The sequence below is a fragment of the Lissotriton vulgaris genome, unplaced genomic scaffold (genome assembly GCF_964263255.1).
Source record: "Lissotriton vulgaris unplaced genomic scaffold, aLisVul1.2 SCAFFOLD_554, whole genome shotgun sequence".
In the NCBI taxonomy this organism is placed as follows: Eukaryota; Metazoa; Chordata; class Amphibia; order Caudata; family Salamandridae; genus Lissotriton; species Lissotriton vulgaris.
This window is the reverse complement of record NW_028246286.1, coordinates 575,351-592,823: the sequence shown is the minus strand read 5'-3', so window position 1 is coordinate 592,823 and position 17,473 is coordinate 575,351.

Sequence of the window (17,473 nt, the reverse complement as noted above, 5' to 3'; positions counted from 1 at the left end):
CGTTTCGAGCTGCCCACGTATATTAGTCCGCAAGTACAGCCCAGGATGTATACCACAAAGGTAGTCGCACAGTTTATGAAGGATAGAATTTCAAAATTTGGTGAGCCATTGAATGCAAAATGCTTAGTTTTATCTCTGCCATATTCACAGATGTTGCAATCCCTGCATGTAAAGAAACCTTTCGGTTTCTGTGGCAGCCAGTTTGTACTGATGTCTTTGTTTGATTTAAGATAGCTAGGGCACAGTTGGTTGCGTAGTGTCCTGCCTCTGCGATATGTTACTGATGGATTGTTTCTCACATGTAGTTGCAATCCTGGGACCTCTTTTAGGAGATGCCAATTATTTTTTAGGATTTTGAATATACTGCTGTTATGTCTGGTATATTTTGTTATAAATCTGACATCTGTACTTGTTTTTAGTTTTTTACGTGGTTTGATTTTAAGAGTTTCGTCCCTAGGGATCTTGCGTGTCCTGCTCTCTGCTCTGTGGATGACATCTTCACTGTATCCCCTAGCTTCAAAACGACTCTTAAGTATTTGAAGATTGGTATCAAAGGATTCTGCTTCTGTGCAGTTCCGCTTCAGGCGTACCATTTCTCCAAATGGTATGTTGTTAATTGTGGAACTGGCATGTGCACTACTTGCATGCAGAACCGCATTGCAAGCAGTGTCCTTGCGGTAAAGGGTACTTTGGATTTTGTTGTTCCTGATATAGAACTTCAAGTCCAAAAAGTTTATGCTCTCTCTACTATATTCCATCGTGAGTTTCACGTTCATGTAGTTCTTATTTAGGTAACCAAAATAATCCCAAAGATCAACTTCAGATCCGGACCAGAGACAGATGATATCGTCAATGTACCTCCCCCAGAACACGGTGTTGTTAGTCCAGGGGGAGGCACTCTGGTTCCATGCATGTTCTCTTTCAAATTGTCCCATAAAAAGACAGGCATACGACGGTGCAAATTTGGTCCCCATCGCAGTACCCCTCTTTTGGTGGTACCACATATCTTCAAACAGGAAATAGTTTTTTGTTAGTACCAGTTCCATCATTTCTAGGACCATTTGGTTCTTATGGAGCAAGTCCGCCCCTTCTCTATCCAGATAGAATTCACTAGCTTTGAGGCCAATGTCATGTTGGATGGAAGTGTAAAGACTTGTAACATCTAGAGTCACAAAAAAGAGATCATTTGACCATTCAAAGTCTTGCAGCTTGTTCAAAATATCTTTGCTATCTTGAATAAAAGATGGTAAGTTTAGGACATGTTTGTTGAGTTTGAGGTCTATATATTCAGATAGTTTCTCAGTAGGTGAGCCTATTCCCGAAATGATGGGACGGCCTGGCGGGAATGGCCCACCTTTGTGTATTTTGGGGAGGATATATATACAGGGAGATCTAGGGTTAGAAACTAGTAGGTATTGGTATTCCTGGTCGCTGAGTAGCCCCATATCTTTCCAATCCAACAGTTTGGAGTTGATTTCGATAGTTAGTAGCCCTATCGGATTGTGTGTCACTTGCTCATAGCAATCTTTATCCGCCAACTGTCTCTCAATCTCATATGTGTAGTCTTTTCTGTTCATAACCACAATGTTTCCCCCTTTATCGGCCTCCTTGATTACTATATTAGGGTCTTCCCGTAATCTCTTGAGGGCATCTCTTTCCCCTTTAGTAAGGTTAAAGTCCTTAGATCGTTGTTCCCTACTTTCCCTCTCAAGTTTATATAGGCCGGCAGTGACTCGCTCGTTAAATATATCAATGTTTTGATGGTATACACCGGGGAGAAACTTTGATTTAGGATGTAATCCACTATCATCAGACATATTTTCTGTAATTCTACATTCAGAGCGGATAGTATCTAAGTCAACTTCCATTTCCTCATTTAGTGTGGTTAGACATTGTAAACCCTTTATCTCAGCGATGGACATATTCACAGGTTCTACTTCAAGCCCCAAGTTCCCAGGTAGTGAGTTACACATAGGTTTGTTGCAAAAAAATTCTTTTAATTTTAGTTGTCGTGTGAATTTAAACAGGTCTACGTGTACATCAGAAAAATCACCATCCTGCGTAGGACAAAACCCCAAACCTTTACACAACAGTTTCTTTTCATCAGAGTCCAAACATCTATCTGACAAATTGACTATTCTCAATTCTGACTGATTATTCATTTCTATGTCATTATTCCTTTCATTACCATCTATTGCTTCGCTTGTTCTTTTGGTTTGTTCTTCCCCCTCTCCGATCTCCTCACTTGCTCCTCCCCCTCTTCTCTTGTTGGACCTTTGGTGCCTCCTGCCACCTCTCCTTGTCTTTTTTGCTGTTGTGCTTTTCTGGCCTGATTCCCACTTATTCTTAGTTTCTCCATTTCCTTCTGGAAAGTGGAGGGGCCTGCTTCTAAAGGGAGTCCACCTGGGGCTGTTGCAGAGGATACACTATCTAGCGAGGAGAGAGAGGTACTGCTCACTGATCTTAATTCTTCACTTTCCTCCCTCGTTCGTTTCCTAGTGGAGTCATCTGTATTTATATTATCGAATTTTTTTCGCAAAGGTGTATATGCGACCATCGCGATAATCCTTATCATCCCTTTTTATCTTTCTTAGTTTTTTGTCTTTTAGATACATTTGATGGTTATCAATTACTTTTTTCAAGATCTCATAGTTTTTCTCAACTAGATCCCGGTTTTCACAGGCCTCAATTTCTTTCACTACATTTTCTATTTCTACCAAAAGTTTAGCCCCCTTCTCTTCAGCATGTTTTTTTTTTTTTTATTTGTTTTTATTGTTGCAGAAGCAAGGATAATATGCATCGTCATATTTTACTGCGCGGCATCAACATTCTGCCGTCGGCAGCCATTTATGCAACTTTTCAAATTAACATTTTTCTTTTTTAAAACTTAACCATAAACAGGGTCTCGGCATTGTCCAATTTGCATATTAGTACTTATCATTTTTGCGAGAATATAGGTTTCCCTAGGCATGTAGCATGTTACATCACCAGACTGGAATCATCGTCATTTCTATTCGTCAGGCTCAATCATCCCGCCTCACCCTATGTCCCTATCCCAACCCCCATTCCTCCCTCTCAAAATAACCCCTCCTCTTCCCCTTCACTCTCTGTATCCTCACCCTCGGGTAATGGCTCACAGATCTCACCCCTATATACATTCCAGGGTGACCACAGTTTATTCCATTTTCGTGGGTTGAGTCTCTGTTGGTAGACTGCCCTTTCATTAATCATTAGCATATCCATGTTTCTACTCCATTGAGTCAGGGTCGGGGTAGTGCTTGCCCCCCAGTTCAGTGCTATGTCACGTTTGGCCAACATCATCCCAATAATCACCCATCCCTTCCCATGTTGTGTAAGGTCTGTCGGGCTCCATACATTCAGTAGGCATACTCTGGGTTCAGGAATCAATGAGGTGTGCAAGGTCTGGCCCATTGTGCGTGTAACCCTCCTCCAGTAATCCTGGATATTTGGGCAGTCCCACAGCGTATGGAACAGCGTACCCTCCTCCCCACAATTCCTCAGACAGTATGGGTGATCAGCCCTCTGGATTCTGTGTAGTGTCGTGCGGGTGTAGTAGACCCTATGTAGGACTTTAAACTGTACTAGTCGAAAGCGTGTAGATATACCCGCCTCTTTGGGCGATGCCAATGCTGCATTCCAGTCCGCCTCATCCAATTCCCCAACCTCGTCCTCCCAACGTTCTTTCAGTTTTATCAGTGGGTCTGGCAAGTTATTGAGCAGCTTGCGGTATGTGAGTGAGATAGCACTTGCTTCCATGTAGTCTGTTAGTAGCCGGTCCTCTAACGGAGCCGATTCTGGGACCTCGGTGCCTGGCTCCAACACTGACAGGAGTGCATGTCTGATCTGTATATATCTATATGTTTCAGTTATCGCCATCTCGTATTGTTCCCTCAGGACCGCGAAGGAGATCACCCCGTCCCTCGTCCACATGTCCCCCACTGTGGAGATCCCAATGTCGTCCCACTGGTCAAACCCTTTACTACGTCGTAAGTTACCTAGACTCTTGGCATCCCACAGCGTTCTTCAGCATGTTTAATTAGTATTTGCATCATTACACATGAAGCACCCTCCAAGTTGGTTTCCCAGTCCTTTAATAATTCTTCACTCAAGTCCTCAAATGTAGGAAAGATTAGGATGCGTAACCCTCTTGGTACTTTTTTCTGGTGGATGTATTGTTGCAAGGTTACGCCATCCCACCATCGTGATAGTTCCTGTCTCCTTAATCTTTCCAATTTTTGGAACAGTGCCTTCAGTCCTCCGGTTTTCGGTGCATTTGGTATATTAGAATTTGTACAAGAGTCTTTCCCAAACAGGTCCTGTGCCATTTCCTCGCGTTTATCGTCAAATTTGGACATATTTGCTGTCTTTCTATGACTGGATGGCTGTTAGTGCTTGCTGGTCCAGGTAGCAATTAAGTATTTATACGAAAAAGCAGCAGCGGACCTCAGAGTGCCGCACCTAAACTCCAGTGCCAATGAATCAATGTTCAAGTAGGTTTGGTATTGTGCTGCCAACCCCGACACCAGCTGCTGTTTGGCGTCGCTGTGCTCTCCAGATCACTTGAACAGTTTTTTAAATGCTCGTGGGGGCGCACCAAAATGAAAGTCCAAAAAGAAATAAGTAGAAAAAAGTTCTTTATTTATCTTTGTCCAGCTAAAAAGCACATCAATAAAATATGTAGCGAGTTCAGCCAACGCGTTTCACTCCCTACCAAGGAGTTTCTTCAGGGCTGAAAAAACAATAAAAGACAAATATTCCCATCAATTTCCTGCATAGCCAAGTGTATGCATATTTTCCCATTTGACATTACATCATATGGAGATTCTTTGTAGAACCCATGTTTCCCTGGAACCAGGGAAAACAAGAGAAGGACACAGTAGCATAATAACAGGGAAAGACTGATCAGCGAATATTTGTTAGTATCTTAAAAGTCCTTTTCTAAGCGGTTACTACCACGGAAGGGGGAAGGTTTACATGGAAGACCGTAAAGAAAAGTGCAAAACATCCTAGTTAGAGTATATATGTATGCTGAAATCCCACTATAGTTTTGAGACTCCCCGCAGGGAGAGGTGAGTATACCACCGTCAGTAGAGGAAAACACATATCTCCATTTACAGTAACATAAACATATATAGGTCTAACATCACTATTTCACATTCATGAGTAAGAAACATCTGTATAGTATCACTATTTTTCCTTCATGGGTAGGAGAGAATACACCAATACTGATTGCAAACTTATATATCCACTTTCCAAGAGTACAGTCCGCAAGTTTTTGTCTTGTTATACCATGCAGTTTGAAAAAGACTAAAGAGTATATGTATACATAAGTAGCACGTTTGAACACTCTACATCATGTTTTGTCTATTTTCTGACATTTATATCATAACCTTGCCGTCCCACATTCAAAATAGACCATCCTTCTTTCAACTGTTTCTATTGGATTTTAGCTTGGAGTCGAGAGGGCATGGAGCGGAAATGGTAGTGATAGTTTGGACATAATTCTCCTATCTGTTATTAGCAAGGAAGAATATGCTATCAGGACTATGGTTCTTACCGCTGCAGATCTTTTCGGTGTGTTGTGTTTGAGAGTTCCCTCTGTAATCACACTAGTATTTCTCCGGTCATTTCTTCATTCCGCCATGATTCTAATCAGTATAGAAAACATTGTTTTACACTATGTCTGTATTCTATTAAGATTTTCCTATGGTATCATTCATTAGTTCCCTTGTTGAACATACCTTAAAATTCTTTGAACTACCTCTCTTCCCTTATCTTCTCACGTTATCACGGACTTTATATATCTTGTCCAAAAAGCGGTTCTGGTACTCCAATAATTACCCGTCCCTGGCTGTATTTGTTCGAGGTGGGTACAGTGCTAGATGGTAAAAAAATTTAAAAATAGACACCAAGTCCATCATGTACTCCTATTTAGACAGACTGCTATATGTTTGCACTTTATGTTATAGGAGCTACCCTGCCGGATAGTCCAGAATCATAATAGCCCAACCTCACAAGTTGAAAAGATATCAGTAGGGCAAAATTACAAAATATATATATAAAGATTTTAATCCTCTCATGCTGTTTCATATTATTATTGCAGATTTTAGTCCTCTCATGCTGTTTCATATTATCATTGCAGGGAGACACCCTACCCTGTATCATAGTATCCCAGAACAATAGCGCGTCTCGACCCATACTACTAATGGAGATCAAAGATTCACAGGCTAAAACCCATCATTATTCTAACCAGCATGAGAGAGAGAGCAGATTAAGAAAGGCACTATTCTCCGTGGGTTTACAGTAGTTTCCTTCTGTTAAAACAATTAAACTAATTAAACACTCCCAAAAAGCAGAGGAGAACCCATGGAGGTACCATTATAGTAGCCAAGAGTTACTTATGTATATAACAAGCACTCACTAGCACTGCTAACCCCCACTCATCCATTGGTTTTTAGTTTTTAAAGCCCAGTATGGATGTTCGCTACACTCCTAACCCCGTCTCTCACCTGTAATGACAGTCGTTCGGTTTCAGTGTCTCGGCATGGCTGGTTCCAGGCTGAGTTCGCCATTCTTGAGACCGCCTTATATTCAAATAAGAGCTAGCCCATTGGTCAATCTATTTTCGCCCCCGTAATCAGTTATAATGGATAAACTTTTTTCGCTTTGGTCGCCATCTTTGAATGGGCAATTCTACGCGACAATTGTATTGTAACGCGTTATATATATATTTAGAAGATGTTAGAAACATTATTTTCTTTTATAAGGAGTTGGAAAGCCTTTCTGAGCATTTTATCGCTTAGTGTAGAGAAACACTAGTTCGTGCGTATAGTGTTACCAATCAGTTAGTAACGTTGTATAATCCTTAATCGTCTAGATTCATGTTGCTGCTAGGGTGTCAAAACCTGACCCGTTGGTCACACAGCAATGGCATAATCGTGATCAACAAAACCCTTATTTTGTATACTAAGTGTTGGATGGCGTTTTCACTTGATTGTACCCCGCATGTTATGCGGGCGCCATCTTGGAACGGGTAAATGGCCTACAGTATTCCATTTTTTCGGGTTTTACTCGTTCAGTATCGAGGGGTGTATATCATATTCGGGTGTACTGATTATCTATCAAAACATTCGCCAGTACATGTCATTAGTTCAGTTTTATTTGGTAAGAGGGGTGGGACATTATGTCTGGCGCTGCCTCTTAGAATGAAGGGGTACACTGTATATTTGGACAGGGTGAGTGTCAAACTACGCAATATTTATTTTTGCGTTTGGCGGGCGTTGGTCGGGCCTTGGAAGCAAGGGGGGAGGTAGGTGGAGGGACAGAGTATCTTACCGGTTGTGCCTAGTAGTATTCTATATGGGAGAGTACAGAAAGGAGGATGTGTCTAGATTGGATTCATATCTGATCATACAGTTGACACAGTCTTATTACATAGTTAGTACTCCCCCTGACAGACTTGGTAACCAGGATGTATGCATCACATAGTTTTGGTATAATATTGACTCAGAGCAATACAGGTTATCATGTCATCATAGAAAATGGTACATTTCACTATCCAAGTTCATGCCGTATTTTATACTTTGTAGTTTGCATATCCATCTTGCCTCCCGCTGCCTAAGAAGTACCTCCCGATTACCTCCTCTTATAGGTGGTTGTACATGTTCCAAACCATGGAACCAAAAATCAGGTTTCCCACTATGTTTCTCCCAAAAGTGTTTTGTGTGAACATATCTAGCATCTTTATTCAAAATTGCTCTCCTATGCTCTTGGATTCTTATCCTAAGGTTGCGTTTCGAGCTGCCCACGTATATTAGTCCGCAAGTACAGCCCAGGATGTATACCACAAAGGTAGTCGCACAGTTTATGAAGGATAGAATTTCAAAATTTGGTGAGCCATTGAATGCAAAATGCTTAGTTTTATCTCTGCCATATTCACAGATGTTGCAATCCCTGCATGTAAAGAAACCTTTCGGTTTCTGTGGCAGCCAGTTTGTACTGATGTCTTTGTTTGATTTAAGATAGCTAGGGCACAGTTGGTTGCGTAGTGTCCTACCTCTGCGATATGTTACTGATGGATTGTTTCTCACATGTAGTTGCAATCCTGGGACCTCTTTTAGGAGATGCCAATTATTTTTTAGGATTTTGAATATACTGCTGTTATGTCTGGTATATTTTGTTATAAATCTGACATCTGTACTTGTTTTTAGTTTTTTACGTGGTTTGATTTTAAGAGTTTCGTCCCTAGGGATCTTGCGTGTCCTGCTCTCTGCTCTGTGGATGACATCTTCACTGTATCCCCTAGCTTCAAAACGACTCTTAAGTATTTGAAGATTGGTATCAAAGGATTCTGCTTCTGTGCAGTTCCGCTTCAGGCGTACCATTTCTCCAAATGGTATGTTGTTAATTGTGGAACTGGCATGTGCACTACTTGCATGCAGAACCGCATTGCAAGCAGTGTCCTTGCGATAAAGGGTACTTTGGATTTTGTTGTTCCTGATATAGAACTTCAAGTCCAAAAAGTTTATGCTCTCTCTACTATATTCCATCGTGAGTTTCACGTTCATGTAGTTCTTATTTAGGTAACCAAAATAATCCCAAAGATCAACTTCAGATCCGGACCAGAGACAGATGATATCGTCAATGTACCTCCCCCAGAACACGATGTTGTTAGTCCAGGGGGAGGCACTCTGGTTCCATGCATGTTCTCTTTCAAATTGTCCCATAAAAAGACAGGCATACGACGGTGCAAATTTGGTCCCCATCGCAGTACCCCTCTTTTGGTGGTACCACATATCTTCAAACAGGAAATAGTTTTTTGTTAGTACCAGTTCCATCATTTCTAGGACCATTTGGTTCTTATGGAGCAAGTCCGCCCCTTCTCTATCCAGATAGAATTCACTAGCTTTGAGGCCAATGTCATGTTGGATGGAAGTGTAAAGACTTGTAACATCTAGAGTCACAAAAAAGAGATCATTTGACCATTCAAAGTCTTGCAGCTTGTTCAAAATATCTTTGCTATCTTGAATAAAAGATGGTAAGTTTAGGACATGTTTGTTGAGTTTGAGGTCTATATATTCAGATAGTTTCTCAGTAGGTGAGCCTATTCCCGAAATGATGGGACGGCCTGGCGGGAATGGCCCACCTTTGTGTATTTTGGGGAGGATATATATACAGGGAGATCTAGGGTTAGAAACTAGTAGGTATTGGTATTCCTGGTCGCTGAGTAGCCCCATATCTTTCCAATCTAACAGTTTGGAGTTGATTTCGATAGTTAGTAGCCCTATCGGATTGTGTGTCACTTGCTCATAGCAATCTTTATCCGCCAACTGTCTCTCAATCTCATATGTGTAGTCTTTTCTGTTCATAACCACAATGTTTCCCCCTTTATCGGCCTCCTTGATTACTATATTAGGGTCTTCCCGTAATCTCTTGAGGGCATCTCTTTCCCCTTTAGTAAGGTTAAAGTCCTTAGATCGTTGTTCCCTACTTTCCCTCTCAAGTTTATATAGGCCGGCAGTGACTCGCTCGTTAAATATATCAATGTTTTGATGGTATACACCGGGGAGAAACTTTGATTTAGGATGTAATCCACTATCATCAGACATATTTTCTGTAATTCTACATTCAGAGCGGATAGTATCTAAGTCAACTTCCATTTCCTCATTTAGTGTGGTTAGACATTGTAAACCCTTTATCTCAGCGATGGACATATTCACAGGTTCTACTTCAAGCCCCAAGTTCCCAGGTAGTGAGTTACACATAGGTTTGTTGCAAAAAAATTCTTTTAATTTTAGTTGTCGTGTGAATTTAAACAGGTCTACGTGTACATCAGAAAAATCACCATCCTGCGTAGGACAAAACCCCAAACCTTTACACAACAGTTTCTTTTCATCAGAGTCCAAACATCTATCTGACAAATTGACTATTCTCAATTCTGACTGATTATTCATTTCTATGTCATTATTCCTTTCATTACCATCTATTGCTTCGCTTGTTCTTTTGGTTTGTTCTTCCCCCTCTCCGATCTCCTCACTTGCTCCTCCCCCTCTTCTCTTGTTGGACCTTTGGTGCCTCCTGCCACCTCTCCTTGTCTTTTTTGCTGTTGTGCTTTTCTGGCCTGATTCCCACTTATTCTTAGTTTCTCCATTTCCTTCTGGAAAGTGGAGGGGCCTGCTTCTAAAGGGAGTCCACCTGGGGCTGTTGCAGAGGATACACTATCTAGCGAGGAGAGAGAGGTACTGCTCACTGATCTTAATTCTTCACTTTCCTCCCTCGTTCGTTTCCTAGTGGAGTCATCTGTATTTATATTATCGAATTTTTTCGCAAAGGTGTATATGCGCCCATCGCGATAATCCTTATCATCCCTTTTTATCTTTCTTAGTTTTTTGTCTTTTAGATACATTTGATGGTTATCAATTACTTTTTTCAAGATCTCATAGTTTTTCTCAACTAGATCCCGGTTTTCACAGGCCTCAATTTCTTTCACTACATTTTCTATTTCTACCAAAAGTTTAGCCCCCTTCTCTTCAGCATGTTTAATTAGTATTTGCATCATTACACATGAAGCACCCTCCAAGTTGGTTTCCCAGTCCTTTAATAATTCTTCACTCAAGTCCTCAAATGTAGGAAAGATTAGGATGCGTAACCCTCTTGGTACTTTTTTCTGGTGGATGTATTGTTGCAAGGTTACGCCATCCCACCATCGTGATAGTTCCTGTCTCCTTAATCTTTCCAATTTTTGGAACAGTGCCTTCAGTCCTCCGGTTTTCGGTGCATTTGGTATATTAGAATTTGTACAAGAGTCTTTCCCAAACAGGTCCTGTGCCATTTCCTCGCGTTTATCGTCAAATTTGGACATATTTGCTGTCTTTCTATGACTGGATGGCTGTTAGTGCTTGCTGGTCCAGGTAGCAATTAAGTATTTATACGAAAAAGCAGCAGCGGACCTCAGAGTGCCGCACCTAAACTCCAGTGCCAATGAATCAATGTTCAAGTAGGTTTGGTATTGTGCTGCCAACCCCGACACCAGCTGCTGTTTGGCGTCGCTGTGCTCTCCAGATCAGTTGAACAGTTTTTTAAATGCTCGTGGGGGCGCACCAAAATGAAAGTCCAAAAAGAAATAAGTAGAAAAGTTCTTTATTTATCTTTGTCCAGCTAAAAAGCACATCAATAAAATATGTAGCGAGTTCAGCCAACGCGTTTCACTCCCTACCAAGGAGTTTCTTCAGGGCTGAAAAAACAATAAAAGACAAATATTCCCATCAATTTCCTGCATAGCCAAGTGTATACATATTTTCCCATTTGACATTACATCATATGGAGATTCTTTGTAGAACCCATGTTTCCCTGGAACCAGGGAAAACAAGAGAAGGACACAGTAGCATAATAACAGGGAAAGACTGATCAGCGAATATTTGTTAGTATCTTAAAAGTCCTTTTCTAAGCGGTTACTACCACGGAAGGGGGAAGGTTTACATGGAAGACCGTAAAGAAAAGTGCAAAACATCCTAGTTAGAGTATATATGTATGCTGAAATCCCACTATAGTTTTGAGACTCCCCGCAGGGAGAGGTGAGTATACCACCGTCAGTAGAGGAAAACACATATCTCCATTTACAGTAACATAAACATATATAGGTCTAACATCACTATTTCACATTCATGAGTAAGAAACATCTGTATAGTATCACTATTTTTCCTTCATGGGTAGGAGAGAATACACCAATACTGATTGCAAACTTATATATCCACTTTCCAAGAGTACAGTCCGCAAGTTTTTGTCTTGTTATACCATGCAGTTTGAAAAAGACTAAAGAGTATATGTATACATAAGTAGCACGTTTGAACACTCTACATCATGTTTTGTCTATTTTCTGACATTTATATCATAACCTTGCCGTCCCACATTCAAAATAGACCATCCTTCTTTCAACTGTTTCTATTGGATTTTAGCTTGGAGTCGAGAGGGCATGGAGCGGAAATGGTAGTGATAGTTTGGACATAATTCTCCTATCTGTTATTAGCAAGGAAGAATATGCTATCAGGACTATGGTTCTTACCGCTGCAGATCTTTTCGGTGTGTTGTGTTTGAGAGTTCCCTCTGTAATCACACTAGTATTTCTCCGGTCATTTCTTCATTCCGACATGATTCTAATCAGTATAGAAAACATTGTTTTACACTATGTCTGTATTCTATTAAGATTTTCCTATGGTATCATTCATTAGTTCCCTTGTTGAACATACCTTAAAATTCTTTGAACTACCTCTCTTCCCTTATCTTCTCACGTTATCACGGACTTCATATATCTTGTCCAAAAAGCGGTTCTGGTACTCCAATAATTACCCGTCCCTGGCTGTATTTGTTCGAGGTGGGTACAGTGCTAGATGGTAAAAAAATTTAAAAATAGACACCAAGTCCATCATGTACTCCTATTTAGACAGACTGCTATATGTTTGCACTTTATGTTATAGGAGCTACCCTGCCGGATAGTCCAGAATCATAATAGCCCAACCTCACAAGTTGAAAAGATATCAGTAGGGCAAAATTACAAAATATATATATAAAGATTTTAATCCTCTCATGCTGTTTCATATTATTATTGCAGATTTTAGTCCTCTCATGCTGTTTCATATTATCATTGCAGGGAGACACCCTACCCTGTATCATAGTATCCCAGAACAATAGCGCGTCTCGACCCATACTACTAAAGGAGATCAAAGATTCACAGGCTAAAACCCATCATTATTCTAACCAGCATGAGAGAGAGAGCAGATTAAGAAAGGCACTATTTTCCGTGGGTTTACAGTAGTTTCCTTCTGTTAAAACAATTAAACTAATTAAACACTCCCAAAAAGCAGAGGAGAACCCATGGAGGTACCATTATAGTAGCCAAGAGTTACTTATGTATATAACAAGCACTCACTAGCACTGCTAACCCCCACTCATCCATTGGTTTTTAGTTTTTAAAGCCCAGTATGGATGTTCGCTACACTCCTAACCCCGTCTCTCACCTGTAATGACAGTCGTTCGGTTTCAGCGTCTCGGCATGGCTGGTTCCAGGCTGAGTTCGCCATTCTTGACACCGCCTTATATTCAAATAAGAGCTAGCCCATTGGTCAATCTATTTTCGCCCCCGTAATCAGTTATAATGGATAAACTTTTTTCGCTTTGGTCGCCATCTTTGAATGGGCAATTCTACGCGACAATTGTATTGTAACGCGTTATATATATATTTAGAAGATGTTAGAAACATTATTTTCTTTTATAAGGAGTTGGAAAGCCTTTCTGAGCATTTTATCGCTTAGTGTAGAGAAACACTAGTTCGTGCGTATAGTGTTACCAATCAGTTAGTAACGTTGTATAATCCTTAATCGTCTAGATTCATGTTGCTGCTAGGGTGTCAAAACCTGACCCGTTGGTCACACAGCAATGGCATAATCGTGATCAACAAAACCCTTATTTTGTATACTAAGTGTTGGATGGCGTTTTCACTTGATTGTACCCCGCATGTTATGCGGGCGCCATCTTGGAACGGGTAAATGGCCTACAGTATTCCATTTTTTCGGGTTTTACTCGTTCAGTATCGAGGGGTGTATATCATATTCGGGTGTACTGATTATCTATCAAAACATTCGCCAGTACATGTCATTAGTTCAGTTTTATTTGGTAAGAGGGGTGGGACATTATGTCTGGCGCTGCCTCTTAGAATGAAGGGGTACACTGTATATTTGGACAGGGTGAGTGTCAAACTACGCAATATTTATTTTTGCGTTTGGCGGGCGTTGGTCGGGCCTTGGAAGCAAGGGGGGAGGTAGGTGGAGGGACAGAGTATCTTACCGGTTGTGCCTAGTAGTATTCTATATGGGAGAGTACAGAAAGGAGGATGTGTCTAGATTGGATTCATATCTGATCATACAGTTGACACAGTCTTATTACATAGTTAGTACTCCCCCTGACAGACTTAGTAACCAGGATGTATGCATCACATAGTTTTGGTATAATATTGACTCAGAGCAATACAGGTTATCATGTCATCATAGAAAATGGTACATTTCACTATCCAAGTTCATGCCGTATTTTATACTTTGTAGTTTGCATATCCATCTTGCCTCCCGCTGCCTAAGAAGTACCTCCCGATTACCTCCTCTTATAGGTGGTTGTACATGTTCCAAACCATGGAACCAGAAATCAGGTTTCCCACTATGTTTCTCCCAAAAGTGTTTTGTGTGAACATATCTAGCATCTTTATTCAAAATTGCTCTCCTATGCTCTTGGATTCTTATCCTAAGGTTGCGTTTCGAGCTGCCCACGTATATTAGTCCGCAAGTACAGCCCAGGATGTATACCACAAAGGTAGTCGCACAGTTTATGAAGGTAAGAATTTCAAAATTTGGTGAGCCATTGAATGCAAAATGCTTAGTTTTATCTCTGCCATATTCACAGATGTTGCAATCCCTGCATGTAAAGAAACCTTTCGGTTTCTGTGGCAGCCAGTTTGTACTGATGTCTTTGTTTGATTTAAGATAGCTAGGGCACAGTTGGTTGCGTAGTGTCCTGCCTCTGCGATATGTTACTGATGGATTGTTTCTCACATGTAGTTGCAATCCTGGGACCTCTTTTAGGAGATGCCAATTATTTTTTAGGATTTTGAATATACTGCTGTTATGTCTGGTATATTTTGTTATAAATCTGACATCTGTACTTGTTTTTAGTTTTTTACGTGGTTTGATTTTAAGAGTTTCGTCCCTAGGGTTCTTGCGTGTCCTGCTCTCTGCTCTGTGGATGACATCTTCACTGTATCCCCTAGCTTCAAAACGACTCTTAAGTATTTGAAGATTATGCCATTGCTGTGTGACCAACGGGTCAGGTTTTGACACCCTAGCAGCAACATGAATCTAGACGATTAAGGATTATACAACGTTACTAACTGATTGGTAACACTATACGCACGAACTAGTGTTTCTCTACACTAAGCGATAAAATGCTCAGAAAGGCTTTCCAACTCCTTATAAAAGAAAATAATGTTTCTAACATCTTCTAAATATATATATAACGCGTTACAATACAATTGTCGCGTAGAATTGCCCATTCAAAGATGGCGACCAAAGCGAAAAAAGTTTATCCATTATAACTGATTACGGGGGCGAAAATAGATTGACCAATGGGCTAGCTCTTATTTGAATATAAGGCGGTCTCAAGAATGGCGAACTCAGCCTGGAACCAGCCATGCCGAGACGCTGAAACCGAACGACTGTCATTACAGGTGAGAGACGGGGTTAGGAGTGTAGCGAACATCCATACTGGGCTTTAAAAACTAAAAAACAATGGATGAGTGGGGGTTAGCAGTGCTAGTGAGTGCTTGTCATATACATAAGTAACTCTTGGCTACTATGATGGTACCTCCATGGGTTCTCCTCTGCTTTTTGGGAGTGTTTAATTAGTTTAATTGTTTTAACAGAAGGAAACTACTGTAAACCCACGGAGAATAGTGCCTTTCTTAATCTGCTCTCTCTCTCATGCTGGTTAGAATAATGATGGGTTTTAGCCTGTGAATCTTTGATCTCCATTAGTAGTATGGGTCGAGACGCGCTATTGTTCTGGGATACTATGATACAGGGTAGGGTGTCTCCCTGCAATGATAATATGAAACAGCATGAGAGGACTAAAATCTGCAATAATAATATGAAACAGCATGAGAGGATTAAAATCTTTATATATATATTTTGTAATTTCGCCCTACTGATATCTTTTCAACTTGTGAGGTTGGGCTATTATGATTCTGGACTATCCGGCAGGGTAGCTCCTATAACATAAAGTGCAAACATATAGCAGTCTGTCTAAATAGGAGTACATGATGGACTTGGTGTCTATTTTTAAATTTTTTTACCATCTAGCACTGTACCCACCTCGAACAAATACAGCCAGGGACGGGTAATTATTGGAGTACCAGAACCGCTTTTTGGACAAGATATATAAAGTCCGTGATAACGTGAGAAGATAAGGGAAGAGAGGTAGTTCAAAGAATTTTAAGGTATGTTCAACAAGGGAACTAATGAATGATACCATAGGAAAATCTTAATAGAATACAGACATAGTGTAAAACAATGTTTTCTATACTGATTAGAATCATGACGGAATGAAGAAATGACCGGAGAAATACTATTGTGATTACAGAGGGAACTCTCAAACACAACGCACCGAAAAGATCTGCAGCGGTAAGAACCATAGTCCTGATAGCATATTCTTCCTTGCTAATAACAGATAGGAGAATTATGTCCAAACTATCACTACAATTTCCGCTCCATGCCCTCTCGACTCCAAGCTAAAATCCAATAGAAACAGTTGAAAGAAGGATGGTCTATTTTGAATGTGGGACGGCAAGGTTATGATATAAATGTCAGAAAATAGACAAAACATGATGTAGAGTGTTCAAACGTGCTACTTATGTATACATATACTCTTTAGTCTTTTTCAAACTGCATGGTATAACAAGACAAAAACTTGCGGACTGTACTCTTGGAAAGTGGATATATAAGTTTGCAATCAGTATTGGTGTATTCTCTCCTACCCATGAAGGAAAAATAGTGATACTATACAGATGTTTCTTACTCATGAATGTGAAATAGTGATGTTAGACCTATATATGTTTATGTTACTGTAAATGGAGATATGTGTTTTCCTCTACTGACGGTGGTATACTCACCTCTCCCTGCGGGGAGTCTCAAAACTATAGTGGGATTTCAGCATACATATATACTCTAACTAGGATGTTTTGCACTTTTCTTTACGGTCTTCCATGTAAACCTTCCCCCTTCCGTGGTAGTAACCGCTTAGAAAAGGACTTTTAAGATACTAACAAATATTCGCTGATCAGTCTTTCCCTGTTATTATGCTACTGTGTCCTTCTCTTGTTTTCCCTGGTTCCAGGGAAACATGGGTTCTACAAAGAATCTCCATATGATGTAATGTCAAATGGGAAAATATGTATACACTTGGCTATGCAGGAAATTGATGGGAATATTTGTCTTTTATTGTTTTTTCAGCCCTGAAGAAACTCCTTGGTAGGGAGTGAAACGCGTTGGCTGAACTCGCTACATATTTTATTGATGTGCTTTTTAGCTGGACAAAGATAAATAAAGAACTTTTTTCTACTTATTTCTTTTTGGACTTTCATTTTGGTGCGCCCCCATGAGCATTTAAAAAACTGTTCAACTGATCTGGAGAGCACAGCGACGCCAAACAGCAGCTGGTGTCGGGGTTGGCAGCACAATACCAAACCTACTTGAACATTGATTCATTGGCACTGGAGTTTAGGTGCGGCACTCTGAGGTCCGCTGCTGCTTTTTCGTATAAATACAGCATGTGGGTACATGTCTGTGTATCAAGAGACTGTTGCAGATACTACTTAATAATGAGCTTGAGTCACAAAAGGAAACTGAGACAAAAGTCT